General features: G+C 34.2%; 1 protein-coding gene across 1 annotated transcript in view; it reads right to left on the bottom strand.

Annotated features, from left to right (window-relative positions):
* LOC145254905 (uncharacterized) overlaps positions 1–17,051 on the bottom strand; it is a 535,560-nt gene that overhangs the window by 297,321 nt on the left and 221,188 nt on the right. The window lies entirely within an intron of this gene.

The raw sequence follows: 17,051 nt of genomic DNA, 5'->3' as shown, positions 1-17,051 counted from the left end.
AATTTCATCACATCCTGGGACAGAGCAGAACTTGAGTCATTATGTGTATCACTGTTTTGCGGACACTTTGCGTAGTTACTACCATTGTTAAATGAAATGATTCTTTATGTGTAGGACTGAGGATAAATATTATTCAGAAAAGCTAAACGAGGTACGAACCGGTTAACTTGATTAACCAATGATTTTTAAGGAGTTTAATTGTTAACAAAAGTCGGATTTGCACAGATAATTCAAAGCTTTCATGTTATAAATAATATATTATTTGAATAAAATAAAATACGCATGAAGTGCGTTTGAAAGCCATATCACAACGTAATATTAGGAAAATAAACAAATATTTTACTTGTTTGAAATTTATAACAAATATATATTTCGTAGCTATACTCCATCCTCAGTATGTTGTTTTCTTTCTTTTTCCCCCTTTCTTCTTCCTTGCCATGTTGTAAAGTTGGAGAAAGAAAAGTCCGTTTGTAATTCTATATGGAATTCACACCCTTGAATATATAATTTGTTATATTAAAAAAAATAAAAGAATACTTGTTAATGGGCAGCAGATTAGTTAAACAGGATCTTCTGATGTAGAATCCATGTGGTGATAAGCGATGTTAGGTGAACCATAATCGCTTGTTTATGAATGGTCTGCATGACAATGGCGATAATGGAAGAGACATTGACAGAGAAACTTTATAATAGCAATAAAAAAATAAATAAAATAAATAATAATAATAATAATAATAATAATAATAATAATAATAATAATAATAATAATAATAATAAAGATCAAGAAGAGAAAGCACTAATCAGACCTCCATTGGATGAATGCGAAAAGGACTGGGAGCTTGAGGAGGCTTATTTCAATGAAAAAACTAATGGTCGCTACCAACGAGAAATTAATGGTCATATCCACAATGCCTCCGATCCATCGAAAATAGTGCCTTTGAACCTATTTGAATAAATTAGACGTATGGATTGTTTTTTTTTTTCACTCATCCACACCGATCAAAAATAGTTCGTCTAAACTAAATAAAGAAGCATGAATATAAAATGAAAAGTTAAAACTCAAATTTATTAGTAAAAATATTTTAATATTTTTATCCATTTCTTTTTACTCCTTTTCATCTTGCCACTTGGACGTAAGAGGCTACGATTTGGGGGTATGTCTAACAAAGGGTTATGAGGATTTGAGCAGCGAAATATCGGCTCACATTTCATTTAAACTTCTGCACGTTAGTCAGGAAACAGGAAACAGGGAGGAAATTCCAAAGTCTAGCAGTCTAAAGGAAGACACTATTAGAGTAGGAGGTTTTCTAGCATCTAGGGACATCAACAGTAAGGGGTGGGATTTTTCTGCTTGTCCGGTTAGTCGGCAGTATGTACGTTGAGGAGGTACAAGTGCTAGGAATTTATCTGACCACATTCCATTAAAGTATTTGTAAAACAAGCACAGGAATGCAACATTGCAGTGATGGGACAGAGGTTGAGGTTTAGCCGATAGTGTGGGACCTATTAGATTTTAGCCTTTTTTTTAGACTATGTCTGTGTGAAAGACTGGTGTTAGATGCATTAGCTCAGGTCTTGCAACAATACCTGATGCATGGGCGAATAGTGGCTTTATAGAGGTATTACTATTTTCATAGCCTATTTCATAGTCAGCGAATATATCCATTAAACCAATAATGAACCCTTTACCTGCGTATAGCTCAGCTAAATATATATAATGGAATGAACCTCATAACGCGGACTTGGGAAACGTTCCATCTGTGACTCTATTCAATTGTGCGTTCGAATAATTCTATTTCGATTAATGCCGACTTAAATCCTAACTAAATTAGGCAGGTACACCTGACGCTGGCACGTCTGTTCCCAACGCACAAGTTTCCTGAGGTTTCTTCAAAAGTGTAAAAGGTAGTTTTGCAGCAGAAAAATTAATTCAAAATACATATACGACATTTATATAAAGTAAGGTATATGTATCTCTATTATATTTCTCGTAGTTCGTTCCACTGTTTCTCGAAAACTACTGTGCCGATCTGACTGAAATTTTGTATGGTCCTTTGTTATTATAAAGTACAGCAAACTAAATATTATAGTATCTATTCAATGTACGGTTAGGAATTAATAAGAATTAAAAGGGATTAGTCATCACAATAATACATTTACTCTCACTTTTTTTCGGAAATTACTGGGTCGATCTGGTTTAAATGTTGTATGGGCATTCCTTATCAAAAGGTGCAGCGAGATAACTATTATGGTATCCGCTCGATTCACAGTAAGGAATTAATAAGGATGAATAATCACCATGCGACATTTACTCTCACTTCTCTCGGAAACTACTGAGTCAATCTGGTTGAAATTTGGCATGGCCTTTGTTATGATGAGGTGCAGCGAACTAAGTATTATTGGTATCTATCCATTTGATGAAGAGTTAGGTATTAATAGGGATTAGTATTTGATGTAAAAATGGGCACACATTTAACCGTATCCAACCATTAATTTGACATAAAGTACTCATTCTAAGTTAACGAGCAATAATCAATGAATCTACCTCCTCATTGTGCTAAAATCAACAACATCGGCGTTGTAAACGTTCAACAGGTACAGGTGAATGTTGATTGGTTCAATTTTTCTGCATGGAGGAATTCAATGATTCACCTCTGCTCCTGACACACGTCCATGACAGTGATTGCTTTTTTAGAATCTCACACCGTCAATATCTGAAACAGATAGATGATACTTTTAGGTCATGAAAACAATGCAATTGCAATCCCATCTGCTTTATGCGGTCAGAATAAAAATAGAGGACCTTACTTTTGGAACGTCTCGTAAATATTATATTTTACATATTATACGTTATATAGAAATTATAGCTTATTAGTTAAATGTGTGTGTATATATATGTGTGTGTATATATATATATATGTGTGTGTGTGTGTGTATATATGTATATATATGTGTATGTATATGTGTATATATATATGTATATATGTGTATATATATGTATACATATATATGTATACATATATATATGTATGTACAGTATATATGTATATATATGTATATATATATGTATATATATATGTATATATATGTATATATATATGTATATATATATGTATATATATATATGTATATATATGTATATATATATGTATATATATGTATATATATATGTATATATATATGTATATATATATGTATATATATGTATATATATATGTATATGTATATATATATATGTATATATATATGTATATATATATATATGTATATATATATGTATATATATATGTATATATATATATGTATATATATATATATATGTATATATATATATATGTATATATATATATGTATATATATATATGTATATATATATATATATATATATATATATATATATATATATTAACGAAACTTAATAGACGAAAAGATCCGCCGTCTAAGTAAGCCTTCAAATATCAACTTATATTGTTAAATACAGTAAATGCTGGAATTAGTGGTTAGAAAAGAAATTGGTTTTGAAGCAAGATTTGAGGCATTTAATAAATGATTCAATCATCTGTTTAACAATGCAATGCGTTCGAACCGCACGAGGAGCACGCCACCCACTTTAAAAATTTACATAGACGATTCGTGTGATGAAAAAAATAGTCACAACTACTTCATAACAAATCAGATGTGCCCATCCCCTAACTATAACGAAGCAACTTAAAATCTACCTTCTATAACCTTACCGTTGGTGTCAGTAGTGGCAACGACCAATCGACAAGCACAACCCATATTTCCCACCATATTTAAAAACTTTTACCCACGAAAATATTCAATTCTGATATTTATTTATTATTTATTTATTTATTTTACTAATGTTCATCCCTAACAAGGCATATCGCCACTTAGACGTAAGGTTCTACTATTTGCGACCATGCCTAGGAAAAATTAACAAGATGTTGGCTTACGTTACCGTTAAACCTGTATATCAGTGCACGTTGGAAATCAGGCAGCAGGAAGGGAATTCCAAAGTTTAGCTGTTCGAGGGAAGAAACTATTAGAGTAGAAAGATTTTGGACATTTAGTGCCCTCAACAGTGAAGGGGTGGACTTTTATTGCTAAACAGGTTTGTCGAGGATATATAAGTCGAGCGGGCCCAAGTGCAACAAGTTAATCAGAGCACATTCCATTAACATATTTGTAAAATAGGCACAGAGATTCAACATTGCAGCGATAGGACAGAGGCTCTAGCATAGTTGACAAAATGGTACCTTTTAGATTGAAGACTTTTTTGGAGCCTATCCAAGAGGGAGAGGCTAGTGGTAGATTCACCGGCTCAGATGTGGCAACAATACTCCGTATATCGGCGAATGGTGGCCTTATAAAGATACAGGATACTCTCAGATGTGAGTAGTCTTCTAGCTCGATAGAGGGCACCAACCTTCGTTATAAATTCGAACTGAAACAACCTCGATATTCTTTTGTTTTTGTTCCGTGTGATTTGTTTCTCTTACCCACGTTAAAATTAATCATCAGTCATTAAGCTAACCCTTGTGAGTTAAGGAGACCATACATAAACGTGAGGTAGCCGAGGATGTGAAAGTTCGTTAGACTTCATGGGAATTTTTCGAAAAGGAAAGCTTTGTAGTTGTTTTTTTTTCAAATTTTTACTTAAATTATTTGTGATACCAATCTTGTTATTTTTCAAACACACACACACACACACACACACACACACACACACACACACACACACACATATATATATATATATATACCCAACTTTTCATGGGAATATCAAATTCACAAGCGATCCCCTGTCGCTTGTATATCCCCGTCTGAGGAGACGATGACAGGAGTGTTTTCCAGTTCTTGTCAACATACTCTTACATACATCGCCTGGTATTCTCAAATGGTTAACCATCTGGTACTGACATCTAATCAACGTTGCCAACTTTCGATGATTTAACGAGGAAGCATATGTCAACACAATTATGCCGTATATATCTCATATAAATGCGTGTAGATGTAGATATAACAATTTTGTAAATGTGAGGGAGATACAGTCCTGGTCAAAATCATAAGACCACTTATAAGTAAGCGCTTATGCATATTATCGAATTTCTAATCAAACAAATGGTTGAAACCATTGCCAAAAGGGAAAATATAATGAAAAAAAAAATGAAATTTGCTTCATTCGAAACCTTAACCCTGATCTAATAATTATTAAAAAAAAAAAATTTTCACCTGGTCAAAGTGATAAGACCACTGATAATTTATCTAACAAAAGGCAATTATAAATTACTAAAATGGGTCTCAGTATTTAGTATAGCCTCCATTATTACGAATTACTTCAAAAATTCTCTTCGGCATGCTTGCGACTAAGTTTTTTATCAGTTGCGAAGGAATTTTACCCCTGTAACTGAAAACTGAATCAGAAAGTTCCTTTATCGAATCATACTGGATTCCATCCTTGAACACTTCTTTTGCCATCCGTGATTGCAAAAGAAGTGTTCAAAGATTTCCAATGGGATTGAGGTCCGGAGAACATGCTGGATGATCTAACAATTCTATATTATTTCAAGAAAAGTATTCTCATGCTTGTCGAGAAGTGTGTATCGCAGCGTTGTCTTGCTGGAAAGTCCAATTTCTTCCACACAGACGTGGACCTTCAGTCCTGATAGAAGCATTTTCAAGCATTGAAATGTACTTCAATGATGTTTGCCGGCCTTTCACTACTTGCAACTGACGAGAAAGCATCCCAGATCATTAAAGACTCTCCTCCACTATGCCGAGTTGAAAAAGTCTCTTTGGGCAAATTTTTATCATGCCAATAGTGTTGAAATCCATCTGGACCATCTAGATTAAACTTTTTCTCATCGGAGAAAATTACATTTTCCCCACTTCTCTTCATCGCAAGTCTGGTATTTGGCGGCATATTTAAGTCGGTTAGTTTTGTGCTGTTCAAGAAGACGTGGTTTCTGCAGTCTCTTTAAATGATTGAAACCCTTCATTTTCAGATGCCTTCTGATGGTTTTGGGACTACATTCTGCTGTTGTTTGACTTTTCAATCGACTTGAGCTCATACTGGAGTTTTTTTTTAACTTCTGATACGGCGATCCAGTGATGGAGTTATTTTTTTGGTCGACCGGGACTCTTTTTGTGCCCATATTGATCTGGATTTCTTAAAAAATTTGTGATGACCGTTTTGCTACGATTCACTTCGTTTGCAATGGATCTATGGGGAGAGCCCACCCTTATTAAGCTCAAAGATCCTTCCTCTCTCAAACTCTGATAATGGTTTCCCTTTTGCCATTGATAATTTTATAAGATGGTTTTTATCCACTAACAAGTTGCTTTTAGTAACATAGAAATCTTTCCGTATTCATTTTTTAAAAACAAGCCGATTTTATTAAAGTGGTCTTATCATTTTGACCAGGTGAAAATGCTTGTTTTTAAAAAAAATAATTATTAGATCAGGGTTATGGTTTCGAATGAAGCAGATTTCATTTTTTTCCATCATATTTTCCCTTTTGGCAATGGTTTCAACCATTTGTTTGCTTAAAAATTCGATATTATGCGTAAATGTTTACTTTCTTAAGTGGTCTTATGATTTAAACCAGGACTGTATATATTTCCACATCTGGGTATAAAATAGAGCGTCCACGTGTGGCTAAAATCTATTTTATTTTTATGCATAAATAAAAAAGCAAGTGCGCAGTTCACCGGCATATAACAAAAGGATTAATGTCTAATAAGTGATTATGATCACAATTGGAACTGTTTACCCAATCGAATGTAACAATCTAAAACTTTCGCTCTCTTATAACCTTAACGTCGATTGTTACATATTAGAAATCTTACAAGAGTAGAGATTAAGTTAGTATGAATTTTCATAAGGGTCCCACTGAGTGCAAGATAACCAATATCTGTAAAACAGAAACGTTCCCATGGTTGAATAAAAGATGTTTGACGTAAGGTTGAGGCATGGGGCAACAGGTCAAACGGTAGACAAAAACAGGAGTTGAACTAGGACGAATAACGTCACATTTTCGAGCTGAGAGAAACAATGAGTTCTAAATCATTCGTTCAATGATACGCCTCCAATAATCTATAATATAACTCTCACCTGTCTGCTTAATGTATGTATGTATGTATGTATGTATGTGTGTTTGTATGTCTCGCAAAAACTATTGACAGAGGCAATAGATTTTCACGAGATTGGTATCATTTTGAAGCTCGACCCTTCGGAGGACAAATATCTGAAATTTGGCTAAAAACATTAATTCCTTCACCCTCAAATGGGCAAGGAGGGGTCGCTATTTTCGAAAGTCATCCCCTCTTATCGATTGTCTAGCCTTAATTTAAACCTACGTCACTTTGCGTTTGGCGATGGGCGAAACAGTAAACATCTCACTTTTTCACGTTCTTTTCCTCCTTTGCTGTACGGGTTCGGGCCTACCTATCTACTACCACGTTTTCTTTTGCTCAACACACACCTCCAAACTCCCGGGCAACGTTGGGCATCCAGGCTAGTATAAAATAAAGCGGAATTCTACCTCGACATTTTTGTCCGCTTCATTCATTTCAGTAAGTTGGAAAAGTAAAACTTAAAAAGTAAATAATTAGCTAAGATAAAAGCAGCCTCTCTTTACTGAGTCCATTCTCTGCAAATAAAGTCTTGGAGAAAACTCAGCGGACGTGTCCTCTTGTCCCATTATTTCACAAAAAAACATTTCATAACAACCACTAGATAAAACGGCGATGAAAAAGATTGTTATTCGTCTTAGTTCAATAGACGTAAGGATCAATGGCCACTCATTACACGTGACGAAGAGAAACGGGCGACGGAGAGAAGGGGGAAAGCGCATATAATAAAAGCAACGAACACGGCTCACATTTTCCATTATATTTCCCAAGTTTTTGCTCGACAATATTCAATCTTGGTATCTAGTTCGTTAGAAATCCGTTCATATCTCTACTTTTTGAAAGAGATATTTACTAAGAAAATGGACTATTGAGCAGTCAACAAAAAACAAGAGGTAAAGAAAACAAAAGCACCACAAATAACGATAACCAAAGGAAAAGAAAATGCATTTTTCTGTCGATCTGAATAGAAGTTCAGTTTTGTAACTTTTATATGTCTTCTTTTTCAGATTTTCTGTCGTTGTCTCAAAGATTTGTAAAAATTTAAAATGGCCGACTGATGTGAAGATTTGACGTATTATGATTAACAAAAATTATACTGTCAAGTATTTATATATTTTTAAATCTTTCTGTCAAATATTTATATATATATATATAAATATTTATGTGAAATATTTATATATTTATAAATATTCATGTCAAATATTTATATACTTATAAATATGTCAAATATTTATATATTTTTAATTACTTATGTCAAATATTTATATATTTTTAAATATTTATGTCAAATATTTATATATTTTGAATATTTATGTTAAATACTTTTATATTTTTTAATATTTATGTCAAATATATATATATATATATTTATAACTATTTATGTCAAATATATATATTTATAAATATTTATGTCAAATATATATATATTTATAAATATTTATGTCAAATATATATATATATATATTTATAAATATTTATGTCAAATATATATATATTTATAAATATTTATGTCAAATATATATATATTTATAAATATTTATGTCAAATATATATATATTTATTTATTAATATTTATGTCAAATATATATATTTATTTATTAATATTTATGTCAAATTTTTATATATTTATAAATATGTGGAGATACGACGTAATATCATTAACAAAAATTATACAACTAATAATATAAAATATTTATGCCAAATATTTATATATTTATTAATATTTATGTCAAATATTTATATATTTATTAATATTTATTTCACATATTTATATATTTTAACTGAGTAGATCTGAAGTTATTATTTATTCAGAGACAAATAAAATAAAAGTCGCTCTTATTTTCATTAAATAAAACAAAAGTACCCTATAGGTTGGTTTTCTAATGTTTTTATTTCAACTTTAGGAAATAATGCTTTCAAGGATGTGCTTGCTCCTATTCAAAATCATATCCAAATACTTTGCACTATACTGAACCATTCGATCCTATATGATAGACATGTTATTCTTTATAGCTTTTTAGTCTGCCATAGAAAATCTGAAAAAAATTTCTTGAAAAATTTCCAAACTGACGCGCTACGCAAATCTATAGAAGATTCAATTGTCTTGCGTTAGGTAAAAGTTATTTGTTGTAAATGTTTTTTTTTCGCCATTTTTTTTTGTGTTGACTATACTGCAGATTCGCTTAAAATGTATATATTTATGCTTCTACATATATTCCTGATGAGAAATAAGCTATTCACTGAGAAATATGTATCCGTTGAAAATAATATCTTATCAAATTAAAGAATGAGAACGTTTATCCAAACAAAATAATTCATTTTTATTAACAACTCTGTTAAGACAACAAGAGACAAATCATTTATGTAGGATGGAAGTCCAAATGATCTAAACATATTTTAGTGAAAGAGAGTTGTTTATCTGTAAAAAGAAAGTAAGTATAGATGTTTATTTCCGCTGAAATCGTGTGTGTTTATGTGCGCGTAAGTATGATAAGCATGCAGTCCAATGTGTATATTTAGCGTGCTACTGAGGGGATGCGTATATAGACTTTTGTGTATGCGTTTGCTTAGCAGAATCCATATGCTCTCCGTTCAGTAGTTAATGATTGACTCTCATCTGTACTTTTTTTTACATGGAGGTCACCACTTATCAAGGCCCAGAAGCCACTCGGAGATAAGTGTCATTGAATGTACAGTAATCAATGGGATAGTGTTGTAGTATTCGTTTGTATTGGAGATTTAATAAAGTGTCATTACTTAAGGGGGCGGTTCATCAAGAATTTTTTATGCTTGACTTGAAGACTTGAAGGCATCCAAGTTGAAGTCAGGTGGGAAACAGGCAAGCGGTAGAGAGTTCCACAGGCGTGCAGTTCTAAGAAAGAAGCTTTGTTCATGGAATCTACGTTTTTATTTAAGCACAGATAAAGAGTGGGGAAAATTATTGACAGTGGTTTCAGCTAGACGGCTGTTTACCGTGAAAGATTGGCGAGAGGGGACCAGTGATTGGAGCTAAGACGACCACTTGCCATGGAAATAAAGATAAAATAAAGATAGGCTCGCAACGTCTCTTCTGTAGGAGAGAGATTGCAAGGAAGAGAAAAGGGCATCACGCACAAAGTCACGAAGTCTATTTTATATTCTGTCAAGGCAGAATATGCTGTTTTTAGCAGCTCCAGCCCAAATGTAGTAGCAGTACTCCATCTTTGGACGTACTTGGCTTTTATATAGATAGAGAATTGCATCAACAGTGAGATATCTTCTGGGGCGGTAGAAGGATCCAACCATTTTCCCAGCGACCTTGACAACAGACTTGATGTATGTGTTCCATTTCAGATCAGGAGTAAAGGTCAATCCCAGAAGATTATCAAAACATGGGGCCTCCCCTAGACGAGAGCCATCCATTTCAATTGATGCCAGATGTGGATCAGAGCGTTGATGATGTAAAGACAGGAGCTTGGATTTAGATGCATTAAAAGTAACCAGCCACCTATTTGCTGACGAGCTAAGCCGGATTATATCATGTGCATGTGTGCTGTCTGTGAAAGAAAATAAGGAATGAATAATGCTATGTTTGGGTTTTTATAGAATGCGCGAGATTTCGAGGCTTAATATTATGATACTATCGACATCCCCCAGAACGGTAAGAAATAAAAAAAAAATAACGTGGAAAACTAAAACAAAGTTATAGGAAGTAGGTTTAGTAGCAAGACAATATAGAATAAGTACTTCACCAAGTTACATAAAGACAACTGAAATAGGATTGTTATTCACAGTGTAGTGTACAAAAGACCGCGCATAGAGGTCAATAAATTTAAAGTTAGTTTGTGCACAGTTTTATGATGGAAGTGAGTTTGGCGAGAGTTTATAGTTTACAGGCAGTTTTGTGTTTACGACAGTTAGGGGCAGTTTGCAAACAGTGTTGAGTTGAGGAAAGTTTCTAGTAAGAGACGGTCGAAGGCAGGTTGTGGGTCGGAGAAGATTCGGAAACAAATTGATTAACCGACTGATGGACATGGCTTTGACAGACGATTAAGATGTAATCGTTAGCGTTTAGAGGGTCGATGGTATCACATACGCACCCAGAGCCTAACTGATATGTCGATATTTGTGTTTTCTATGTATTGTCTCTTGTTATTTCATTTTTATTCTTTGAACACGTGATCGCCCCTTTAGCAGTCGTCAATATCAAAGGCAAAACACGACCAGACGAGAAAATTTAAGAGAATAGTACAACAGTTGAGGTCAGCGATTGTTGTTGAGTGTGTATGAGGGGGGGATCTGGTCGCACAATATTGCTGCTTCTTTGTTTGAAAAAAAAAAACTGCTGATAAAAGATTTTGTCAAATTTAGAGTCGATACGTAAAAGCAACATTCACCCGTTCGAATATTTCCAAATATCCATTGTTTATTGAGTACTTATGCAGAATAAGGATTATGATTTCATCGGAATTTTCTGAGTAGTTTACGCATAAACGTGTCGAGCCAATGAAATCACAACAGCCAATGACATTTAAGAAAACGTTCAGTTACTATTATTGGTTTATTATTTTAAAATATCATAATTTGAACAAAACAAAATTATAGAAAAAGAAAATCATATAAAAACCATTTTTGTTTGCTTCCAGTTGTTATTAAAAAAAGAAATATTTAAGAAACATACTTTACAATGAATGTTTTTCTTCTTGATTTTTAATTTTCATTAATTTTTGCAAAGATTGTCTTTATATTTTCTGTATTTTATTTTCTACAAGACGAATGGTGCTTACACTTTTTCAATTAATTTTTTCATTTAATTATTTCTGCAATAACAGAAATAATGTATTTTTCATTAGAAAAAAATGGCCAGGATTTGAGCGAAAAAAATATGACTAAACTTGCATTCATCAACTTCCAGCGTTTTTCGTAAAATGTTCGGAAAATTCCGACGATAGTACGGTTGTTATTCTGCATAAATGCCGTCTATTGAGTAAAAAGTTTCATACAAATCAATCATTGTCCGAATCAAATAAATGTCCGTGACGGCATCACATGCGTCTTTCGTGTCGATTAAATTAGAAATAGAAGTTGGAAATGAAATTTCAACTTGACATTCCATCTAACACTGAAAGGAAAATGATTTTTATTACAAGCAGAGAAAGACACAATAAGAAAACAAACGAACGAACGTATGAAATAAAACAATATTTCAGATCTAATTCTGGGCCGACGTTGCCTAGCAACAACAATAAAAACGCGCACTTTATCAATACATACATTCAAAATTTTAATTAAAATTGTTCGCGCAAAATCGTCAAAATGTCTTTCGAAGCAAAACCGATTAAAGTGAATTTAGAGACGGATAACGAATTTATTTTTATATTGTTCAGGTAACGTATCGCTTCTTTTGTTCATCTCTACTGCAAATATTTGAATAAATATTGTTTTTCAAGGCGATGATGATCATACTCATAGAATATGCAAACATAGAGGTTACATTTAACTTTAAGTGCTAAAAACTATCGTTCGGTGCCATTTCAAAACAGGTTATTGCATAAAATCATTATATTTAACGTTTTTTGTTGAAAAAAGGACAAGTTTAATCGTAAACGAGATACATCGAAAAACATCTCATGTAAGATTGTTAAGATGGGCAATATAAACAGATTAAACAAGATGAGAATGAGGCTCATCTTATTAATCGATATCTTATAGTCTGACCTTGCGACTTTTTTCTCGGAAACTACAGGTATGATATGGCTGAAATTTTGTATGAACCTTTGTTATTATAAGGTGTACCGAACTCATTATTATAGTATCCGACTAATGCAAAATTATGGAATGATATGGATTAGTCACCACAATACCGCATTTGATATAGAAGTTTTCTCGGGAACTACTGGAACGATTTGGCTGAAATTTTGTATGACTTTTCTTATGATAAGATGCAGCGATCTTAATTCTTATATTCGTTTTGTGCAAAGTTAAGTATTAAGTATTAATAAGGATGAATAGGTAATAGACACTACAATAAACTTTAATAGCGAAACAAATATTTGCCATACATGTGCACATACGTGCAAGTAACAAATAACTTAAAACGTAACTTTAAACGATAAACATAGCAGAAACACAACGTAATCCTAACCTATTTTTGTTATGCTTGTAAAGGAATAGGCAAAAAAATAATAATTTTTAAAAAATGTATTGTTTGTTATCAGTTGCTACAAATAAATAATCATTTTTAATTCATAAAACTTACCATATGTTTTTTTGTTGAGTTGAACTGTTTCCTTTTAATTTTCTTAAAGTTTTTTTTTTTTTAATTTTCCATAAATTTTTCATTATATTTTATTTGTAACAACAAAAATGACATTTGTTTTCATTGAAAAATGTGTTTAGCGTTATCACGAAATACATAAATAAATAAATAAATAAATAAAAGAACACGATACATGCGTTCGATACCGTCCGTCGTCGGTATATTGTGTGCCGGTAACGTTACTGGCACACAATATACCGACGATAACGCCGTCACTATTCTGCATATCGATTTCCCTAAACATATATCAATTTATTTTCGTTGTCACAGCGAGGAAGGGGTATTCGAACTATCAACGAAACGAAAGAAAAATTTATAAAATTACGTCGCGTATTAACTCAAAGAACCTTAGACACGCTTGTACCGTTGCTGCAATCGATCTAAAATCAATAGGTCCATTAAAATATTATTCGCTAATGGTTCGTTCTGTACTGGTCGATTAAGTACATTGCATCGGCTGTTTGATATTCTTTATAATAGTTATAGTGTTTTATCGCATTGTACTTTATCAGCGTTACCTGATTAGATAAAAGGAATAGTTTTTACACTTCCACAAATACAAGATTGATATCTAGTTCAACAAGTACGATATTGTTTGCTTGTTCTCTCTCTCTCTCTCTCTCTCTCTCTCTCTCTCTCTCTCTCTCTGTCACTCTTTTTTCTCTTTTTCTATCTCTTCTGTTTCCCTTTCTCTATCCTTTCTCTTTTCTAGTTCTCTTTATCTCCTCTATTCCTTTTTCTCATTATTACACACACGTTCTTTTTTCTTTCTTTTCCTTTGTTTCTATTTCTCTATTTCTTTCTGATTGGCCCCCCTCTCTCTGTGTCTGTCTGTCTGTCTGTCTCTCTCTCTCTCTCTTTGAATAAAGAAAATAAAAAGTACAAAATAATTGTATAAACTCCTTGCCAACTCTTGACTTCAAATGTAATACGCACCGTCAGTTCTCTCTCTACTTCTCTTGGCTGTCAAAAAACTCCTTCTGTGTTTTCTGAGTTGTCCTTTGCACAACCGTCAATGTCCTCATATGCAAATTAAGACCATATGTATATTAATGAACCATCTACAAATGATTTCGTCACCCGACAGGATAAACAGAAATGCCGTCACTTGCGTAAGCATTATCATCACCCTATTCTCTCCTGATATCATCATCACAAATCGTGCACTTGGGTGAAAGCCTCTTTGTCTGGAGTTTCTGCGAAATTGACAGCAGGGATTTCTTCCACAGGAGAATTACGCCCAAGACTGTTGTCGAGTAGCTATCATCATTGTCATTGTTGTCAGAAGATCTTTTATTGTTGTCGTCATCGGTGGTTTCCGAGCTACTAGCGTCGGAAGCATCGTCTATCGATAACGATCTTGTTCGTTTGTTTGTTTTCTTCTAATGAGCCACTGATCGTATTGAATCATATGCAAGATCCTGGAAAAGGGCGAAAATTCTTCATATGATAAGGGATTCCGTTAACCATCACCGAGTGTGAACTGTTGATTCCAGTCACCTGACATCCTGAACTTGCTTGTACACCTGTTGCTAGGAATTATGACACAAAGAACATCTCTCACTTGATACCGCCCCTGGGCATATTCCGGGTCATGACTGGCCATGGGGTCTACACTTCGTATGTGAACGTTGTAGGTGTGTAGGCGTTCGACAGCGAGGTAGATGTTGAAACACTGTCTTTTAGCGTGACATCATACCAGTAAACCGGTAAATGCTATGGAACATTGTTTCCAAGCCGCAATGGTTTTCAAACTTCTGTGGCTTCTATTCACCAGACCATTTCCTCCTGGTTCATTGGTTTACCGTAATCGGAGTTACACACCTCAGTCTTGTAGGAATTGTGAAAATATTGGCTAGTAACTTCGGGGCCATTGTCCATTAGTATTTCGATAGGTGGGCCTCACTTGTAGAATAGACTCCAACTGGCGCACAACGCTTTATGAATATTACCAATGTAGAGACCGCCATATCGCAAATCGCTAAGGGCCGTAATCAATGCGTGTAAGATAGTCGTCACTGTCAGAATTAAGTGATGTTCACACCCAAGCTATTCCAATTGTTGACGTCAAGCCTCATTTTGCCTCACTTTGCCTCACTTTGCTCATTTTGTACAGTCGTAGGATCGATCGACTGGCACACTTCACATGTTTTAACCACTATTCGTACGTTAGCTTTTGACACAGTTGGGCCTTTTCGTTTACCAAGTATAATGTGCGTTTTATTCCGGGGTATACACTCTGATAGTGGAAGTATGCGATTTGTTTTAATGTTTAACCAACATGCAGCGGCAACGCAAGTACGTTAGGTGGCATTAACTTCGGTTTTTACTTCGCTGAGCTACCGCTGTAGTACTCTTATCAGTTTGTCGGCTTTACTGTCGCCTGGCTTAACTAGTGCTACATCTACTATTAGCGCATACTCTTTAACCAAGTACATGAGCCTGCTGAGCCGTCCTCGTAGCAACATTGCGCTTACTGCATTGGTAGTTAATCGCGGCTTCCGTGTCAGGGCGTCCACTGTCCAACTATAAACGTAGTCTGAAACTGCCCCAATATGTAGTACCTTATCCTGCCACTGAAGCGCCAGGTTAACTCCTATTAACACTGCGTTTAATTCTGCCAGATTAATGTGTTGCATATTATTCGCTGGGCGAAATCAGCTCGCATTATCAATGAAGACTGATCCATTGGCCTTTAGCGACACCTTAGATGAAAGTGAGCTTTCCTCTACACAAACTGTAAACTCATTTCCATTCACAAACCCATTACCTTGTATAGGATCGTCATGTATCCTGCTCAGCGTTTCCGACAGCATACTCCTGATAGGTTAGTGATTCGTTTCATCATTCCAGCCAGTGGCAACTTTGTTTGCGCGATGTTTCATGCAACTATTGTAACTATTGTAACTATTGTAACTATGCGGAACATCTGGAAACAGAAAAATGACTAATCAGGTTTTCGCATTCTGAAAAGATCGTTCGCCTGGTCATGACTAGGGCTATGACAACAGAATATTGCTATCATTGTTTTGACTCTCGAGTATATATGCGACACAGTTAATCAACCGAGAGCAAAATCATTCTATGTAAAAGCATATAAGATATCAACAGATACACACTTGAGAGTCAAAACAATGCTGTTGTCCTAAACCCAGTCATGACTAGTGGCGATTCTGGAGTATTTCTTCTCTGTCCATAGTTTACCGCCATCGCTATAGACGTGCAGTCCGAGCATTCGTGCTCCTTCTTGAAACCGCTTAGGAGACATACAGGCTGGTCTAAATTTTGCCAAATATTTCTTCACTCGATCTATAGATGTGAGACGTAAATTGACGAAGACATCATCGATGTATGACGACGTGAATCGTTGTATTGACGGATCCATTAGAAATGATTGCGTTCATAATAGATCCCATCATTAGATACATCATAGCTGTAAAAGTGTCGACGAAGTCATTGAGCTCCCTGTAGTCCATCACAGGTGGCACTTTATTCTTGTTCGTCTGCACTACCGCCACGTAATCAAGGCTTTAGCTGGACCTAGCTTTTTTTCTGGATATTATACTCACCATTTTAATTTTCAGCCATAAATTCAGTTCTTTTTTGTATTCGGCTC

This window comes from Euprymna scolopes, chromosome 30 (genome assembly GCF_053919585.1).
Source record: "Euprymna scolopes isolate OS-2025 chromosome 30, ASM5391958v1, whole genome shotgun sequence".
NCBI lineage: Eukaryota > Metazoa > Mollusca > Cephalopoda > Sepiida > Sepiolidae > Euprymna > Euprymna scolopes.
The sequence above is the reverse complement of the archived record's forward strand: the minus strand, read 5'-3'. Positions and strand labels throughout refer to the sequence as shown.